The sequence below is a fragment of the Canis aureus genome, chromosome 2, assembly GCF_053574225.1.
Source record: "Canis aureus isolate CA01 chromosome 2, VMU_Caureus_v.1.0, whole genome shotgun sequence".
Classification (NCBI taxonomy): domain Eukaryota; kingdom Metazoa; phylum Chordata; class Mammalia; order Carnivora; family Canidae; genus Canis; species Canis aureus.
The window spans coordinates 69,003,070-69,023,040 of NC_135612.1; the positions used below are offsets into that span (position 1 = coordinate 69,003,070).

At 39.9% G+C, this 19,971-nt stretch overlaps 1 protein-coding gene across 3 annotated transcripts in view; it reads right to left on the reverse strand.

The window, feature by feature from the left end:
• Window positions 1-19,753, reverse strand: part of LOC144301319 (uncharacterized) — an 89,478-nt gene extending 69,725 nt beyond the window's left edge. Inside the window, exon 1 of one of the 3 annotated variants that reach the window (XR_013368144.1) lies at window positions 19,677-19,753. The gene's annotated coding sequence lies outside the window, so the exon portion shown is untranslated. Of the gene's footprint in view, window positions 1-1,198; window positions 1,424-19,676 lie in introns of those variants that run through there. The other 2 variants (XR_013368142.1, XR_013368141.1) reach the window with 2 other exon arrangements.
• Between the last annotated feature and the right edge of the window lie 218 nt (window positions 19,754-19,971).

Sequence of the window (19,971 nt, forward strand, 5' to 3'; positions counted from 1 at the left end):
GAAAACAATAAGTAGCTCCCAAGATTGCAGAGGTAATTGCGTGGGGTCAAGTGAGTGAAGTCACTGTTTTCTAACATTTTATTTTGAGATTGTCAAACATACAGCAAAGCTAAAAGAACTTTGCAGTAAACACCTAGATAGCGGTAGAGTGAAAGTCTATGATTAGCATGTTGCTACATTTGCTTATATTGCATTTCTGTCTCTCTATACCACTCTATTCACCAGTCCATCTTATTTTTGGATGCATTTATAACTAATTTGTGGACATCAGTATACTTTCTTATGTATCTGAAGTTGGTTTTCAGGAGTTCAAAATCGTTATAAAAGCATGGATCATCATTATTACAATTATCCTTCTTATTATAATAATTTCTTCCCATTACTTCTATCACATGCCTATTTCCAGTTTTTATAGTATTTGTCTATTATTCTTTGTTATTGAACAGCACTTCCTAACAGTTAAAAAAAAAAAAATAGAGTTCACTCTGCTTCCTCTTGGCCTGCTCAGGGACCATCTCTCTCTGTAGGACATACCAACTTCTTATTCTCAGTTCCCCTAGTCCAGTCTGCATCCTTCATCCAGTTACTTTTTCAATATCTGACCATTTCCTCAAATATGGTGAGAATAGTCGGTGCTCCATGTGGAGAATTTCTTAAAATATTCCTATAAAGTGTGGAGTAGAAAAGGAAGAGAAGCAAGCATTTGCCATGCGCTGTGTCAGGTTTTTTTATATTTAATTCCATAATATATAAGTACAAAATCCATTTAAATATATCTTATTTACATATGATGTGTAATATTTGTAATTATTACTTAGATATTGTAGAATATATAATTATATAATTTTATCCACTCATTATTCTTATATAGGCTATCTGTATTATAAAATGTAAATATTGTACATAATAATTGCACACTATAGAATACATGTGATATATTATGTGGATAATAAGTATAAATTATCTCTTTAACATTAATTTATATATAAATAAATATTTGAATGGTCCTTAAAATCCAGAGTTTACCTTGATTTCAGTAAAAGGTTGAAAAATAAAAAAGGTTAAATAAAGGAAAGTAGGAGCAATAAGAGGAACTGCCATATCTTGAATACGGCAGAAACAGAACAAACTAATGTCTCTGGATTTATTGAAAAACGTAAACTAAAAAAAAAAAAAAAGAAAAACGTAAACTACTTACATCAGGAAGGTTGCAGAAGCTACTGGACTTTGAGGACATAATTGGCATGATGTGAGAGTTTCACTGCAGTTGTTATAAGAGAAAGTAATCACTGTCTGCCATCATCATCCACATGCTACATGATATTATCATCTAACTGAGGATGAGAAAGCAGACGTCATTCTCTCCAAACACAGATATTTTAGCTTCTATGGAGTTGCTAAAGAATAAAGTGAACAGTCACGAATTCTAGAGAAGTGCTCTGATTCACACATTGACATCTGGCCCAGTTCCATGCAGTTTTCACAAAATGTACAGCAAACTCCCCAAAAGCTTTCTTAGTGTTGGCAGTGGCACCAGGAGCCAAGCACGAAGCAAAATATTAACATTTCACACAAAGAGCGGGTCACACCATGTGAGTTTCAGGAACAAAGTGCCTCTATTTCCCCAGAGTTTATGCCGATGACAGAGCCTTTTGCACAGCTCATTACCAATGCTCTGATGGCTTCTCCCAGAAGGATGTATTGACTTTTGTTGGCATTGAAAAGATGCTCAAAAGATCAAAATAATAAAATCAAGTGACAACAGTCTCAGCAGGAATGGAATGCTTCTGCTCAATACTGCCTGAACTGGTTGCATCAAGAAGAGGTATTTCCCATGGAGAACTCTGTTCAAGGCTTGCCTTTTGCCGGGAGTGTCACAGCATCTGAGACAGAGGAGGTGTCGGTGCAACATATGCCATATCTCTGGGATGGCTACATTTCTCCAAAGGAAGGCTGGTGGTGCAGGAAAACCCAAAGACTCCCTCTTGAGGATACCTGCACCATCGCTGTGAGCATCAAATCCCTCTAGTTCTTCAAGTCATAAAGCACCTCTTCCCAGTGCAGATGACAAATAAAAGGCCCCTGGCATCCTTTGAGATCCCTGACTACCACCCGCAAAACCCCATCCCCAAGAAAATCTGGTTTCTTTCTCTACAGTGATTGTTTTTTTAAGATTTTATTTATTTATTCATGAGAGACACACACACACAGAGAGAGAGAGAGAGAGAGAGAGAGTGAGAGAGGCAGAGACACAGGCAGAGGGAGAAGCAGGCTCCACGCAAGGAGCCCGATGCGGAACTCAATCCCAGAACCCTGGGGTGATGACCTGAGCCAAAGGCAGACACCCAACAGCTGAGCCACCCAGGTGTCCCAACAGTGATTAAAAATTAAATGCCAGAACAGGGACTTGTTAGCAATACAGAACTTCAGGCATATTTTTAGTACTTAATGTGTGCATACTGGTTTATGTACATCATCTCTAGTCTTCTAGAGTCATACAAGTAAAATACTATTATGCCCCTTTACAGACTAGGATACTGAGGTATTACAAGGCAAATAATCTTGTTTGAGGTCACATCTCATTGCCATGACCTCATGGCACTACTGAATGGTGGACGTGGCTGGAAACTCAGATCTGTCAAATTGTAAAGTTTAATCTGCTACCAATATTTCATACCAATATTCCATCCCAATATTCTATCAATATTCCATTGCATAGGATGTTTATTAATTGCTAGATACTTTTTATGTTCTAGCAATGTGGGTTACATAGGAAATATATTTTAGAACAGTTCTCAAAGTTTAACATGCATACAGACCACCTGGAGATCTTGTTAAGTACAAACTTTGATTCAGCAAGTCTAGGGTGGAGCCTGGACTCTCTGTTTCTAGCAAGTGCCCTAATGGATGCTGCTGATCAGAGGATCACACTTGAATTATCAATGTTTAAAGTATACAACCTTTAAAAAAATTATTTTTGAAGTTGCTTTTTAGAGAGAGAGGGTGAGAGTGAGCTGGGGTGGCGGTGGTGGTGGCATGCACAGAGTGAGAAAGAGAATCTAAAGCAAGCTCTATGCTCAGCATGGGGCTCCATCTCATGACCCTGATATTATAATCTGAGCCTTTATAAATCAACAGTTAGATGCTTAAGGGACTGAGCCACCCAGGTGCCCCTAGAACATGCAATCTAAAGGAATAAGACCTTATGCCCTTTCAACATAACACTTGTGAGTATTTTCATAAGGTAGCTCTAACTAGGTACGGGTTATTCTCAGGATCAGTGTTCCTGGGGTCATGATCAATGGTAGTTCTACATATATCTTCACACTGCGCACCTTTAATTTCCCTTTTTCAAATCAACAGAGATTCATTGGCTGTATACAAAAACACTCACAGCTAACACTTGCTGGGTGCTTTACCACTTAAAAAATGCCTTTGCATGTGCGATCTTATTCAATTCTCACAGAAAGCAAAGAAAACAAAGTAGACATTGTTACTGGTATAATGTTAAGTTGATAATATTAAGATTTATAGAGATGAGGTGACATGTAGCTGGCTTGTGTCACAGATTTTATTAGAATATTCGGTTTTTCCTGAATCTCAATGTCCTACCAAGATATAATTTGCAAGACCTTGATGGCAGGTGTATTAGTTTGCTTAGGGCTGCAGCCACAGGCAGAATGGCTTAAACAATAGAAATTTATTTTATTTATGTGTCTCAGTTCTGGAGGTTAGAAATCTGAAACCAAGGTGCTGGCAGGATTGATTCTTTCTGAGGACTGTGAGGGAAAAACTGTATGATTCCTCTCTCTTAGCTTCTGCTGATTTGCTGGCAATCTGTGGTGTTGCTTGGGTTATGGAGTCATTACTTTGACCTCTGGCTTCATTTGCAAAAGATATCCTTCTTATGTAGGTGTCTTTGTCCACATTTCCCCTTTTTATAAGGACACCAATTGTTTTGGACTAGGGGCTCATCCTACTCCAGGATGACTTCATCGTAATTTAGCTAAATACATCTTGAATGACCCTATTTCCAAATAAAGGTAGATTCTCAGGAAATGAAGGTTGGGACTTCAAAGTAGGAATGTGGAGGTGGGGGGACACATTCAACCCATAATCATAAGTATTGCCTGGTTCCTATTTGAGAGTTGCTTATGAACTACTTAAGCAGACAACTATGCACATATCTAAATCATCACACATAAAAGACAGGAAATGACAGTTTGCCAGTGGGTCTTGATGCCTCCTGAGGTAAAGAAGAAAGTATTCTCCCGGCTAGACCAAGACAGCTTTTATACGTTGGCCACCAACGTTATTCTTGGAGTAAAAGACAAAGACAAGACATAGTAATATGGAGAAGTAAAGAACATTACAGGCGTCAGAATACTGTTTGCCAAAGAGAAAAGGAAATCAATCCCCAACGATGTCCTGAAAACAGAAAGTAGAGACATTCCTTCTAAGCTACAAATGTACAAAATAAGATTAGAATTAAGTAACATTGATTTTATATTTGTTTCTGGAAATTGAAATAAAATAACCCCAAGGCCTGGTCTTAGTCTGTAAAATGGGGATGCTAACTCTAATATCACTGGGGTTGGCTTTATTCATACTTTGTTTTTTTAACATTAAAACAATGTTTGTTGAAGCAGTATGCTAATATCTCAACAGATGTCTGTTGGTATGCTGATAAAAATTAACAAGAAGCTACTGTCTAAAGCAGAAGAGAACAATTATCATTATTGCACGCTAGAATTGAGGTGACTTTTCCACTGAAAATATAGCTAATCTTCTGTTGGATTACAACAAACCCAGTCCCTGTTTACAGGCTTGAGGATTTAAGAGAGCAGGTCACCATTTTAATTGACAGAAGATTCTGAGACTCTGTCAAGAGGATTTATTTAAACTCTTCTGGACCGTCTCAGAACTCACAGTCCTGTGTGTGAAAACAATTCGTTCTCAGTTCAGAGAATGACATCTTTGGGGAGTTGTCTTTGAAAGGATGTAGTCACCAACATCCACAAAGAAAGAAATGTTCACACCCTGAACAGAGATTATCTCACAAGATAAATCGCCATGCCCTGATTCAGACAGAAATGCATTTTGACAAGGTCAGAGACACTCTTCTCATTCCTCAGGCCTCAGTTCCCTGGGACACACGAGGTTCCTTGTCTGAGCCAAAGAGCTAAGAGACCAGTGGAGAGAGAGCTCATTAATTCTGTCAATACCCATCCCTTTCCCCTCAGCTTTTATAGACTGTCTTAAGTAAAAGATGAGCTTCTCTTCAGCTCCTTATTCCATTCACACAGTGATTTAAGAATGGACCTTTCTATTTTCAGCTAATATCTTCTTCTTTATCTAAGATTTACAAGCCCCATAAATCTGCTCATTCCTCACTCCTCCCAGTGTGTAATCAATTGCTCCCAAGCCCAGAGCCACTCTATAATCAAATTGGTTTGTAGATCTATCAACACTTCAGATGCATTATGTTTGCCTAAAGTTTCACAGTATAAGTTCTTCTCGAATGAAAGCTTCCTGTGACTTCTCTCCCTTCTTTCCTTTACATTCACTTCATCCTAATTTAGAATGGCCATCTTTTAAACTCTTTCACCACTGCCTGTGCCAGGCCAGGGGCAAATGTTACCAAAGGATCACAGCATTCTCTCCTGCTAAATGTGGATGGGTAGCCGTGGGGTTTGTTTTTTCATTTACACAATTCTCCAGCTTTGTCCCACCCACCCATCTCCCCAAAAAAGCAAGATTTTGAGTTGACAGAAAGATACAAGTGAAGGGATGGTGGGGATGACCCTATGAAGGTTCCTCAAGAAGTTAAAAATAGAGCTACCCTATGACCCAGCAATTGTACTACTGGGTATTTACCCCAAAGATACAGATGAAGTGAAATGAAGGGTCACCTGCACCCCATGTTCATAGCAGCAATGTCCACAATAGCCTATTTGTGGAAGGAGCCACAATGTCCTTTAGCAGATGGATGGATAAAGATGATGTGGTATATATATACACAATGGAATATTACTCAACCATCAGAAAGGATGAATACCTACCACTTACATCAATGTTGATGGAACTGGAGGGTATTATGATGAATGAAATAAGTCAGTTGGAGAACGACAATTAACATACGGTTTTACTCATATATGGAATATAAGAAATAATGAGGAGGACCATAAGGGAAAGAGGGGCAACTGAATGGGGAAAAAAAAAATCAGAGAGAGAGACAAACCATGAGAGACTCTTAACTCTGGGAAACAAACTGGGCAATTATGAAGGGGAGGTGGGGGGGGATGGGGTAACTGGGTGATGGGCATTAAGGAGGGCAAGTGATGAGATGAGCACTGATTGTTACACACAACTAATGAATTATTGAAAACTACATCTGAAACTAAGGATATACTATATATTGGCAAATTGAATTTAAATTAAAAAAAAAAGAAAGTCAAGGTAGGGTATTGAATGTGGATACAATTTTGTAGAACATGAGGGAGACATCCCAGCAGAGTGAGCAGATATGTCAAATTCATGAGAAACACATGAAGGTTAAATTGAGTGACAAGAATTAGACACTGATACCCAGAAGCCATATTCACTAGCATTTTTAACTAGTCATTACTGACCTGATGGTATACTAGAAATTTCATGTATATAATCTCACTTATGCCACTTAGTTTAATGATTTGCCCAATCATTCAGAAGTGAACAGAATTCTGTGTTCTTTCCACTCTGCTATTATGGGAAAGTGGAGACTCTCAACAGTTAATACACATTCACTTAGCTTCCTGTAATCACTTGCTAACCTTCTTGCTAACATTTGTTGAGACCTTTATTTTGCTCATGTTCCACTAAATTGTTTAAAGAAATCTTTAGCTAAACTAAATAAAGAACTTGAAAGAAGGGAGGGAAGAAGAGTGATATTTTATGATAGAACTTTATCAAGGTGAACCTGAAATTTTCTAAACCAGAAAAACTATTTTATTGCCAATCAAATCTCAGAGTGAAAGGATACTATTTGTACAGAATAGAATTTTCTACTCATTCTTAGGCAAGTCTACACAAGTCCCATCTGATCAATCATATGCAATTTAATTTAAGGTCCTTCCAATAGGCTTTCAAGGATTGTAGGATTCATTATTCCAACCAGTACACAAGAGAAGTTCACCATAAAATTCTATTACATGCCTTTTTTTTAAGATTTTATTTATTGCGATCCCTGGGTGGCGCAGCAGTTTAGCGCCTGCCTTTGGCACAGGGCGCGATCCTGGAGACCCGGGATCGAATCCCACATCGGGCTCCCGGTGCATGGAGCCTGCTTCTCCCTCTGCCTATGTCTCTGCCTCTCTCTCTCTCTCTCTCTCTCTCTATCATAAATAAATAAAAATTTAAAAAAAAGGATTTTATTTATTTGTTCATGAGAGACACAGAGAGGCAGAGACATAGGCAGAGGGAGAAGCAGGCTCCCTGCAGAGCCTGATGTGGGACGTGATCCCAGGACCCCAGGATCATGACCTGAGCTGAAGGCAGTTTCTCAACCACTGAGTCACCCAGGTGCCCTATCACATGTCTTTTACTCATGTTCTTGAGCATCAGTTTTCAAGAGAAGATCCCAACTTCAAAGAAGAAACCGAAGCCACCATTTGGCTCGGTAAGAAGGAGGTGCACCAGAACTCTAGATATGTCATTCAATCACAGAACCAACATTTACTGTCTGCCTGGTGTGTGTTGGCGTTATTCTATGTTCTGAGAGTACAACAGTGAGATTTGCCTTCATGGCATTAGATTCCAGCAGGGCAGAATGGAGAATAAACATTGAAATAAACAATGCATAAATTTATATCATTTATTAGAAGGCAATGTATACTATGGAGATGAGAAACAGACCAGGATAACGATGATCAACAGTGCTGAAGTTGAAAGCAGTGTTGAATAGGGTAGTTTGGGTAAACTCACTGAGTAGATGCTATTGATGTGTTGATGCTCATTTGAGTGAACCATGGTTGGAGGAAACATTGCTTGTTTCTCAGACAGGCTAGAGTGTACTGGGTTGAATCTACCAGGCAGACATCTGGGTTTGGGGATGGAGGTTGAGAAAAATTCATCTAAGATACGCTGAACAGACTTGCCTGACTGGGCAGAGTGAGAAATTTCTATAAGTATAAAGAAGAGCAATCAAGTGGTGAAAAATTAGTTGTGGTCGAGAAAGGAGCCAAAGGTTAAAGCTGGAAAGGTAGTACCAAATATCAGACCAAAAGTACCAACCGGTTTTAAACAGTAACAAGTGACATGAGATTAGAAGCCAAAAGAATCTGGGGCAGGTCATGAATTAAAATGCATAATGAGTCAGAGTTCAAGGAGCCTGATTTTTTTCAGAAATTGCTAGGTGGGCAAAGGTGAACTAATGAGGTTAATTGGTGGCAAAAGTAACCCAAGATGCCTTGGATATCTGGCCGTCTTTCATTTGTCTATGGTAGCAGTACAGGAGGGACAAATCGATGGATGGAAGTTGGCATCTCCAAAGGGTCCAAAGTAAGGAATAGGTATGCCTGATAGAGTAATGTGCTAGGCAAATGGTGCAGCGTTAGGTATAAGGCAGAAACTATGATTTGGTTTCTCTGGAGAGGTTTATGACCATTCAGTCACTCTATTTAAAGGTATCTGGGGCTGCAAAATGGAATTGGGCATCAAAGAAAAAGGAGAGAGAGGCTTCAGTAGAGATGACTAGACCATACAAAGGCAGAGTGTTGCACTAGGTGCAAAGTTGAGATTATGTGGAGTTAGAAGGATGGCTAAAAGAAACATACAGACAAATAGGGCAGGATCCTCAAGAAGCTCTGCAATATGAGAAGAGTTGGAAGATAAGACATCTGTCATGGAGCACCTGAGAAGTAGATCGTTTTGCCATTCTCACAGTTGGATCCTCATACTGTAAATCCCACCACTTTCATAAAGTACAGTTTTCTTTTGAATCCTGCATTTCCTCCTCTCCCTTAGGAGAGAGGTAGTATCATTTTGTGGTCAACTGCTAGAGCAGCAACTTCCTGATTCAGCAGCTTCTTGGGCTTGGCAAGTGCAACCATTACCTTGGTGGGCCAGTTGTACAGAGTAGCTCTGGGAAGCAGTCTTGGAAGCTCCCTTCATAATTCAGTGAGCTACCTATTGCCCTTTCATAGACAGTCTTTCTGTTCAAACAAGCTGGAGTGAATTCTGGTTTCTGCAACCAAGAACCTTGACCAATATAGTCGTCATAAAAACCTCTAGAAAGAGACGACTGGACAAGGAAAGGCCAATGCAATTTTCTTTCATCTGTGCTAGCACCCTGTGCATCAGCCCTTATTTGATAGTGAAACCATTTGAATTATGACCACATCAGGATGACATTCTCTGCCAGGAATAAAATGCTTGGGTGCTAATATTACAATATTTATAATATTAATGCTTTAATATTATAAAAGCGGTAATCAAAGTGATGTGTAGTATCCAGAAAGAAAGGACTCTAGAAAGAAATTTGTAGGGATTGAAAAATTATTTCCTGGTCACACAATTCCAAATCATAAGTATTTTTATAAACATTTTGTAGATTTCTGGATCATTGTTGTAATACCTAAATGAGATTCCTTATCATCTGACTCAATTGTCAAAATATTAGAATAAGGATAGGCATAAAAAAACAGGTGGCACCTGAGGGGCTCAGTTAGTTAAGTGTCAGATTCTTGATTTTGGTTCATGTCATGATCTCAGAGTCATGATATAGAGCCCTGAGTCAGTCTCCTTGCTCAGCAGGGAGTTCTATTGGGTTTCTCTCTCTCTGCCACTCCCCCAACTTGTGCAAGTGCACTCATGCGAGCTCTCTCTCCCTCTCTCTCTCTCTCTCAAATAAATAAATCAATCTTTTTTTAAAAAAAGAAAGAAAATGATACAGATAAAGGAGGAGAAGTAGCATCGGTCATATAGTCAACTTCAGGACCAGGAAAATGGACCAGACTTTTGATCATAGCACACATGCTGCAGTTGTCATTTAGACATAAAAGGAAATGAAGGTCTACAGCACTCAGTGGTAGAAGGTAGTGTCTTTTTGTAGCGGAGGAAACAGTTGTGGTTTTTGTCCTTTCCCCAACTGTATTAATAATGGTGTTCCATTTCACTCTTTAAGTCTTTTTATTTGGAGGATAAGTAATGTGTCACCTCCAATCAGATATGACTCATGAGGAAGGATCACAACCACTTTGCTAGTTCATGGGACATTGGAAGGAGTGGTCATACTCCTTGTATCTACCACTGCCATACTAGCTTCTTGCATAAGAGGAGGAAATACAGATATTTGATATCCTTCAGGTTACACTAGATAAGTGGGAAGGGTTACCACATTGTCTGGAATATCAGTGAGCGTGTTTTTCCCTATATCTGAAGACAGACTAAGGAAGGATCTGCCTTCTCAATGCCAGCATGGCAGCCTCTTGATCCCTTTGTTTGCTCTATACCAGTTCAGGAAGAACCTCCTTCTTCCACTCAGTAAGCACACAGGACAGGGTCCAGTGTGCCTCCCAGATGAAGGGCTGGCCACTGTGACAATCTCTTGATTACAGATTTTTCTCTGAGTTCCACAGACACTCCATGACATCAGTGTAGGTATTTGCTCCACAGACCTGGGCAACTCTTTCTTTTCAAGCCACTTGAGTATTCAGTTCCAAAGATGTGTATTTGGGCTTGGGCTAGGAGCAACATGCTGACCTTAGTAATGAGCCATGTTATTCATTCCAGTTTTTACCAAAACTTGTCCAAAGTGGTACAAATTTCTAGTTTCTGCATTTATTAAAGTGGATTTATTATTCCCATTGACTGATACTAAAATAAGTAAACATGAATTTTATTAGGTCAATCTTACTAGCAAAATACTAGTTCTCTTCATTTCATCCATTGGGGTTCTACTTATACCTCATTAAAAAAAGAAAGGGGTTCTGTCCTGATACTCTGAACATCACTAGTACAGCCTCCTAATTTTACTATAAAAAGCGTAATACCCCAAGAATTGAAGCAACTCTGTTATAGTGTCACACAAGGTATATTTTAACTTGGTTCCCAGAGAAAGCTGTTTTTGTTTTCTCCCCTTTTCCCCTTTTCTTAGAGAGAGAAAAAAAAAAAATCACTGCCTAGTTATCCTTCATGGGAAAAACATCATTAGCATTTTGTATTTTTTGTAAGCTTTTCTTCTTCCCTGGGGATTACTCTACATCTGAAAAGGCATTATTCATTAATGAATAATGAGAAAGGTTTCAGGAAAGATTTTTCTCTTCAGTCTTGCTCTCAACCTACCCTCTTTCCCCAAACTGCATATGCAAAGAGTGTGTGATGGAGGCCATCCCAACAAGGACATCCATCCCTACCTATCATGGCTGCCAAAGAGGGTGGTTGTCATTGACTCCGAAAACTAACATAGCAACTTTTATTAAATAGTGCTCTTCAAATGGATGTAATTGAACACGTAAATTGGATTTACACACTCAGATTTGGGGAACAGAGACTATAAACACAGAGTAAGACTCGCATTCACAAAATTATTCTGGACTGTACATACAAATCAGCTTGCATTCAATCTTTGAAAATGAGACCACATTTCTTCCGGATTTACCACACACTCCACACTGGATAACTAGAGCAAATTGTTGTCACCAAGCTCAGCTGAGAAAATATGAAATGCCCATGATGGTTATTTCTCCTCCCTCCTCATGAGGGGCTTTGCAGGTAATGTATTTACAGAGCATTTAAAATGTGATACAAACCAAGTCCCTAAATTTTCCTCCCATTGGTGGTGTAGTCTGGATAAATCACACCCTTTGGCATTTGCATTGATGCAACAAGAACATACCATGCAGCACAAATAACCTCATTTCCATAAAACGGCCTTTTAAAATTAGAAAATGTATAATTCATTTGGGGTAGTTATTACCGCTTTTGGACGGGAGGGATTTAGACTTGTATTTAAATGCAAATAACTGTATTTTTCCCAGTTACACATAGGAAGCCACAAAACTTACCCACTCTGAGATATGTCCTTATCCTTAACTATAAATTCAGGATTACTATATTAATAAAGGAAGATGTTTGCATGACCTGCTACAGTTTACAGAAAGCATGCACATCTCAGATGTGGCCTCCACTCTCCATGAGAGGGATTTCTCACTTTACACTCACGGAGACTGAGGCCTGGAGAAGTTAAGTGACTTCTCAGGATCACACACTCTGAAATTGGCAGATCCAGGACTTAATTAACCCCGGGTGGGAAGACAGAATGGACAAGCATGGAAACCCAGAGAAATCCAAGAGTGGAAACAAGGCAGCCAGAAGAAGGTGGGAATGAGAGAAAGCAGAAGCAGAAGAAGAGGCAGAAACTCCCAGATAAGAAAGGATCCAAATAAACTGCAGGGAGGTAATGCACCACTTGCGATGACCCTCTCTGTGATATACTACAGCTCCCAGATATTTGAAGAACCAAGGGAAGCAAAACTCTCTGGTGGTTCACAACCAGAGCATCTGACCCTAGATCCCTGGCTCTCTATTCAACCATGAGGCTCGTGTCTTCTTGATGTATTCTGCAGTCCACCAACCAGTAAAGGTACTGGGTCTGGCGTACAGTAAGGCACGACACGACAGCTAGCATAATTACCATTGCTAATATTAAGTAATGATTATATGTTTGAATATCAGGGACCCTGACCTCAACTTCATCCTTTTGGCCTTTGCATATCAGTTTGGTATCAAAAGGTCCCCCGCCTCAGCCACATTACAAATGACACCACTATGGTCAGCCCTGTCTCCAGCACAGAATCATATGGCCCCCCAGGACCTTCTATTTCTCCAACCTCAATGTCAAATCCAACATTAACATTTTATAATCAACCAGCTTCACTGGGGTATCTGGGTATCAGAAATTGGGTTTGATCAAAGGAATTAATGATTCAAGGTACTTGCAAGGTACTTGAGGTAGCCGTGAAATTGAAAAGCTTCCCAGTCCAAAAATTAAGAGCAAGAGGAAATATCTGTTTGAACTTGAGCAAGACACTTTCCTTTTCTGAATCATCATTCCTTATCTAAAAAATAATGGTCAGAGAGTGTAGGATACTCATGTGGGTGTGTTCCTGAGCTCTAGGGAGGCATGGAGAAAGTGGAGAGGCTTTGTATTGTCACAGTGACACTAGGTGGGTGAGTTTAAGGACATTATACACCCTACAATGTATGGAATACTCCTGGAGGATGAAGAATTATCTCTCCCAGATTTTCAGGATTGTCCCAACTAAGGTTACCTTAGCAATGTTCAGATGATCTCCATAGGATGTTCTAGTTTTAACATTTTATGAGAGGCTAATTGAAATAATAAGTGCTCAGTAAATTTGTTTAGAAAGGTTTGTTTTGTTTTGTTTTGTTTTGCAGTGCCTTGGTTTTCATGACACAACATATAATTAACCTTGGAATCCATCTTTGACTTAAACAGAACCATCTTTCTCTTCTTTGAGCACATGGTTTCCAGAAAATGTGCATTCTCATTTCCTCTAATCTTTCCCTCACTTACCTACATCAGAGCCTCAGCACGTCTTAGAGCTCCAACTAGTAGACTTGGAAGAAGCATCTATCCAGAGTTTTCATAGCATTAGACTGTTTCTAGCTTAAGTTCCAGGAAGAAAAACTGAAAATGGATCCTTCCACCTCTAAAATTGCTGATTTTCATATTTATATGATTGTCTTTAAAAAATATATAGATTGCATTTCCTGAGTGCCTGCTCTGTGTAAAAAGGTGTGTTGAAAGCTTTATAAACATTATTGTTCATATAATAAATATTCAGTTATAATTTATTTCTCCATGTTGGGTATGAGGAAAATAAGTTTAAAGGAGGTTTGTAAATGTTCCTAAGTAGACACAGATGCTAGTGGTAGATCTAAATTTGAACACATCTGTCCAACTTGCAATTCTTGATTTCCAACTACGTGGCATTCTTCTCTATAATTGAGAATTATATATAATTCTCTATAATTCTTCTCTATAAATGCTCTCTGTTAGAAGGGGCATGGTGTCCACCTGACATTAACCATATGCAATACCCAGGTCCAGGTAATAGCAGGGCTGACCCAAGGAGAGAGAGGCTGGTTAGCATGTGTGCCATGTATATGACAAAATCCTTGTTTATATTACTGGCCATTTTGTCCCTTCAGGAAATCTCCACTCCCACATTAAGAATGAGGTCTCTCATTCTGAAAAATTATCTCCTGTCTGGAGATTGGGAAGCAAAAGAAAAACAACTTCCTAGAAGTGAGAGAAATTTAGCTTTCAGATCAATACAAGAAACAACTTTCTGACAGTCAGAGCTGCTGTTGCAGAGTTAAAAAGCTTGATTAATGGAAATCCATAGATTGTTATTTTGTCAAGGTCAAGGGTAAATACCAGGTCTACTGTTTACTAACTTTATGACCCCAGAAAAATCCCTTATGACTTCTGAGGCCTTATTTCTCATCTGTAAATTGATTCATAATACTTATTTCAAATCATAGTGTAACTAAATAAGGTATGGAAAAGCCATTGAATGCCTCTGTCACCTTCTATAGGATGCTTCCATTCTCCTCGCTCTTGAAGGGTTAACAATTCCTGGAATTCTGCACCCTCCCCTCATTTCCTTTTCACATGTTCCCACTGAGCAATCCCATTCCTTCCTGGTATTCCTTATCTTCAGTCTTGAGTTTGAGAATTGTGTATCTGATTGTGAACTAGACCTTTCCATTTGGTTACCATGAAGGACTTCAAGCCTGAGATGTCATTATGTGAGCATACCATCTCCATTCTTTCTTTGACTACCCCATTCTTCAATCTCATGAATGGCAAAACCATCAGCCCAATTCTAACTGTAGAATCAAAGGGTCATTTCCTATTCCCAATTTTTATTCCTTATGGACATTGACTCCTACAATAAGGTATCTGGCCTAGGTAAGCCTGATTTTCTCCAACAACAGCTAACACAGACAATAAAGTACAAGTGATAGGGACACAAGCATGTGTAAAATGGATCATGGAATTCTGGAAAATACTAGTTGTTCAATTGGCTACACTGAGCTGACCTCAATAAAAATCCTCTAACTGCCTTCAAAAATAGTACTGTCGTTAACACTGGAGGTATTCAACTTCAGGCTGGGCAGCCATGATTATCTTCTATAGAGTAATGAATCCTTGTAACGAACATACTTGAATTTATATTGTATGATAAAAATATAAAAAGTATATAGATTGCAATCTTTTGTCACAGAAGAATCTTAATGGTAAAGAGGGTTCTAAAATATAGCCACGTTTAAAAGCTATATCCTTAGGATTTGGCACACAATAAACACTCAATAAATTTTTGTCGAATTAATCAATTGATTAATAGTGTGATTTTAAGAAAAGGTAGGGATAATCCAACTTCAGGACCAAACTTTCCATCCTATAACTTTCTCACCAATATCAATTTTTAATCTGTGCTTGCCTTTTCACATTTCTGAAACTGTTTCCTTTCTTCTTCCCTTGAGAAGCACACACATCCTCAAGACCTCTTTTTAATCAACTCATCCAGGATAAGAGTAGAGATCCCCATGATTTTTCAGTGCCTTCAGCAGGACTTGAGGATTTGGAGAGGGAACTGCATTCCATAATCAGACATCCAACCACCAATGTGACACCTCTTCTTAATGTCTCATAAACATCTCTCTGTAACATGCTTCAAACAGATCTCTAGACTTTTCCTTCTAAAACCTAGTTATCTCCCCCCACATTCCCTGGCTCAGTTAGTGGAACACCATTTTTAATAAATGCATTTAGGTTAAAGTTTGAAGTCATCTTTGACACATGCCTTTCTCAGACCCTATCCTATCCATTAGCAAAGATTATCCATTCCTACCTCAAAATATATCCTAAATTTGTCCATTGCTGACCATCTCCACTCTAAATGACACAAAACTATTTTTCCATGGACTTCAGCATTCATTTCCTGATTAATTAATTAAACTGTCTCCTAAGTGACTAAGTTACTTGGCCAACACAACAGGATTCCTGGCTCCCTCAAAATAGATTGGGGCAGAGGACAACTGTCATAGTCAGTTTGGACTACTATAACAAAATATCATTGACTGGAGGGTTTAAACAACAAAAGTTTATTTTCTTTCAGTTGTGGAGGCTGGAAAGTTCAAGACCAGGGCACCATCATAGTTGAGCTTTTGGTGAGGATCCTTACCCTGGCTTGCAGGCAAATGCCTTCTCACGGTGTCCTCATATGGTGAAGAGAGAGAGAGAGAGAACTTTGGTCTCCTTTCCTCTTCTTATAAGGACACTAGTGCCATCATGGCTCTCCTCCTTATGACCTCATCTGTATCTGATTACCTCCTAAAGGCATCACTTCTCAATCCTATCACACTAGAAGGTTAAGTCTTCAGTATTTGAATTACAGGGGGGGCAAGAGCAAGTGACAAAGTAATTTCTTGAAGTGAGAACAAAGGTCCAAGACTGTCTCATCACCATTGAAACCATTGATCTCAAACAGCTTAGAGACAATCAGAATCCAGGGAAAACATAGAAGTCAGGGAGGATCAGAGAAAGAGATGTCAGTTAGGGCCTGGAGGAAGTTTGGGAAGAGAACATTGTGCTTGCTACAAAGTTCAGAAAAATCCCTGTGGCATCAGGAATGAATAAGATGAGGTCTCCTAGATCTATCTCCCATCTAAGTGAAATGCTGATACATGTTTAACAGGGAGGAGTCAGGGGAAAGCCCTGATATGCAGCATTTGCTAATATCTGGTGTAAAGCTTTCCACCCTGGCTATCTGTCTCTACCCATTGGCTTGTATCCCCACTGCTGGCAATGTCAGTTTCATAAAAGAGCCTTAAATGCAGAGTAGGAACTACAATGGTAAAATGTAGGTTTGGTATAATAGGGGAGAAAAGCAAGCTCCTCATTCTTACTCTGCAAAATAAGAATTGTGCCAATTGTAATAATATTGTAATAACAAATTATTATTAAAAACCATAATCATAATTTGCATTTGTGAAGCATTTAGAATGTGTACTGCACTCTGAAAAAGATATTCTACGCATCACATGATTTAACCTTCACAGCAATTCTGTTTGGCAAGTGTCATCATGAGCTCATTTTAAAGAAGGGAGGAAAAGTCTTACAAAGGTTAAAGAATGGACACAATTTTCAGTTGGTGGCAGAGCCAGGGCAGGAATTTGTTTTCTTCTGGGTCTGAAGCCCTAGTCTCCCCTCCATACTCAGTGCCGCCCAACCCTCAAGGTCAGATTGGAACACCTCCCATGACTGGGCTGCCTGCTTTCCAGTCCACAACGTTGGGAGGAATGCTGTCCCTGTTTCCTGTGTTTCCTTCTTCCCACAGCTCCCTCAGCCAGTGAGCTCCTCAGGCGTTTCTGGTCTCATGCAGAGCCACCCCCATCTTCAAGGTTTGTGAGGCGAGGAGAATTTTGAGTTATTGCTGCTGGTCTCTTGTTACTGCTGCTCCAGTGAGAAATTCCAGCTATGCCTGTTTTCACAACAGTGTGTGTCATGAGCTGAACTGCCCCTCCCCCATTCATACTTTTATGTCAGCAGCTGTATCTCAGAGCGTGACTGGAGGTATGGTCATTATTAATTGATTCATTGATCAACTGGTTAATTGATCAATGAATCAGGTAATAATGTTACAGTGAAGCTATAGGGGATCCAACCCAATCAGACTGATGTCCTTGTAAGAAGAGGGAATCAGGACGCAGACACACACAGAGGGAAGACAGGGTAATGACAACCCTGTACAAGGAGAGAGAACCCTGAAGAAACCAACCTGCCTACCATGCTTTAACCTTGAACTTCTAGCCTCTAGAACTGTGAGAATAAATTTCTGTTGTGTGATCCACCCAATATGTGGGTATTTTGTTTTGACAGTCCAAGCAAACTAATGCAGCCTGGATTGTGCATACTTGTATCAAATTCGTTCTACCAGCAGAGTTAGTCTGTTCCAGATGTGAAACTTTTGGTGGCATGTTGTACTCACTTCAACATAAAGTGAGCACTATATATGCACTATAAAGTGCATGTAACCCTCCCAGACAGAGAGAGCACCAAGGGAACTGGTAAAAGTGTACTGAAGTGCCTGACCTATGGGGGGATGGAAGGGCACAAAGCAGATGGGGTTAGGATGAGGGTAAAAGGACACATTTTGTGCAAGTCACACCTGCTCTATTTGTGCCACGTGTTATCCTACGTCCTCAACATGCATTATCTCATCGAGCTCTTATTTTAAAGGAAAGGAAACAGGCACAGCAAGGGCAAGTGACTTATGTCCTTCATGTAGGAAGTGATGTATACTTGGTAACATCCCAGGTCCATCCAGAAACCTGGTTTTGGCTATGACTCCAGGTTTCCCTGAACCACAGGATAGTGGCAGAATTTCACATGAGTGCCTACAGTGCAGTAAAAAGGGAAGCTCATTGTGTCTGCAGGACACATGGGGCCCAGGCTAATTCTACCTGTGGAATCTGAGGACTCAAGGTGAATGTGACTTGGGTGCTGGGCCTTACAGTAGAAGTCACTTTGATTGGTATGGAAAGGGAAAGGGCATTGCTGTGAGCCAAAGCAGAGATAGTGCCATGCAGGGGTTTTCTAGGGAATATTTAGCAACTAATGTTTGGACAGTGGGGTGAGAAAGGGTCATAGGAGGGACATGGCTAAAAATGTGAAGATTCTCTTCCCTACCTTCTCTGCCTGCATATCTACATTTGCCACTGTCTTATGATCAAGTTGAGCAGGATTTAAACCCAGGATTACCCTTCACTGCCAAGTGACTTTATACTTCTGGCCTTTATCTGGGGACCTGCACCCTGTGACTTGCTTTCAGGCTTCCTTAGTTAGTATCTTAATTCCTGCCTGGTCTTCACCCACTCCAAATGCTCCAACCTACAGATCTGTATTGAGATGTACCTTTCTCTCAGAGCAGGACGTTGCCCTACCATAATTTTGACAAGGCCATTTGGTGCAAGGAATGATGGTGTGATCTGTATAATGTCACCCTGGTGAGGCTCACGGATGGGAGGAACTGAGGAGAGCCACTAGACCTGGTTGGGGTCAAATATGGGTTGGGTTGTTGTACCTGGGTGACTCAGTTGGTTAAGTGTCTGCCTTCTGCTCAGGTCATGATACCAGGGTCCTGGGATTGAGCCCTGTGTTGGGCTCCCTGCTCAGTGGACAGTCTGCTTCTCCCTTCCCTTCCTGCTCATGCTCTTTCTTGCTATCTCTCTCTCTCTCTCTCTCTCTCTGTCTCAAGTTAATAAATAAAACCTTAAAAAAATGGGGTGTGGATAGAGTGCCTGCCAGTATATCTATTGGTTATAGCAGTCTTATCTTTGAAATTCTCAACATTTAATGGTCTGAGTTTAGACTATATCACAATGTTCTCCTATTATGATAGCATTATTAAATCCTATGCAGTTCCCATTATCTCTGTTTAGAAATCCTGTGACCATTAGCTTATTTTTCACATGTACTCTGGTTACAATAATATCTATTTTACCCACCAACTTAGAAAACTCCATCCTGAAAATGCCATTTTAAAGTCTGACTTTCGCCAGATAATCTGATCCCAAAACTGTTCCCATAAAGAGTGACTTACAGTTCTTGAGTTCCTTTCTCACACACACCCTCAGGCAGGAAGGTGGCTCATCGGTACCAGGGTGTTGTCTTTGAGCTGGAGGAGGAGGGCCGTGACTAACTAATCAGACACTTCCCTATAATGAGGCCACTTCCTGGTTCATTCCATCCTTCCATCCTTGCAGAAAATGCTACACCCACCAAGTAGAAGTGTTGAGCCCCTCACCTTGAAGGTTTCTGGAAGAAGCATAATCCTGTGAAACTGGATGAGCTTTGTCTCATTTGTTCTATAACCACAATTTGTATCTCTTCTGCCC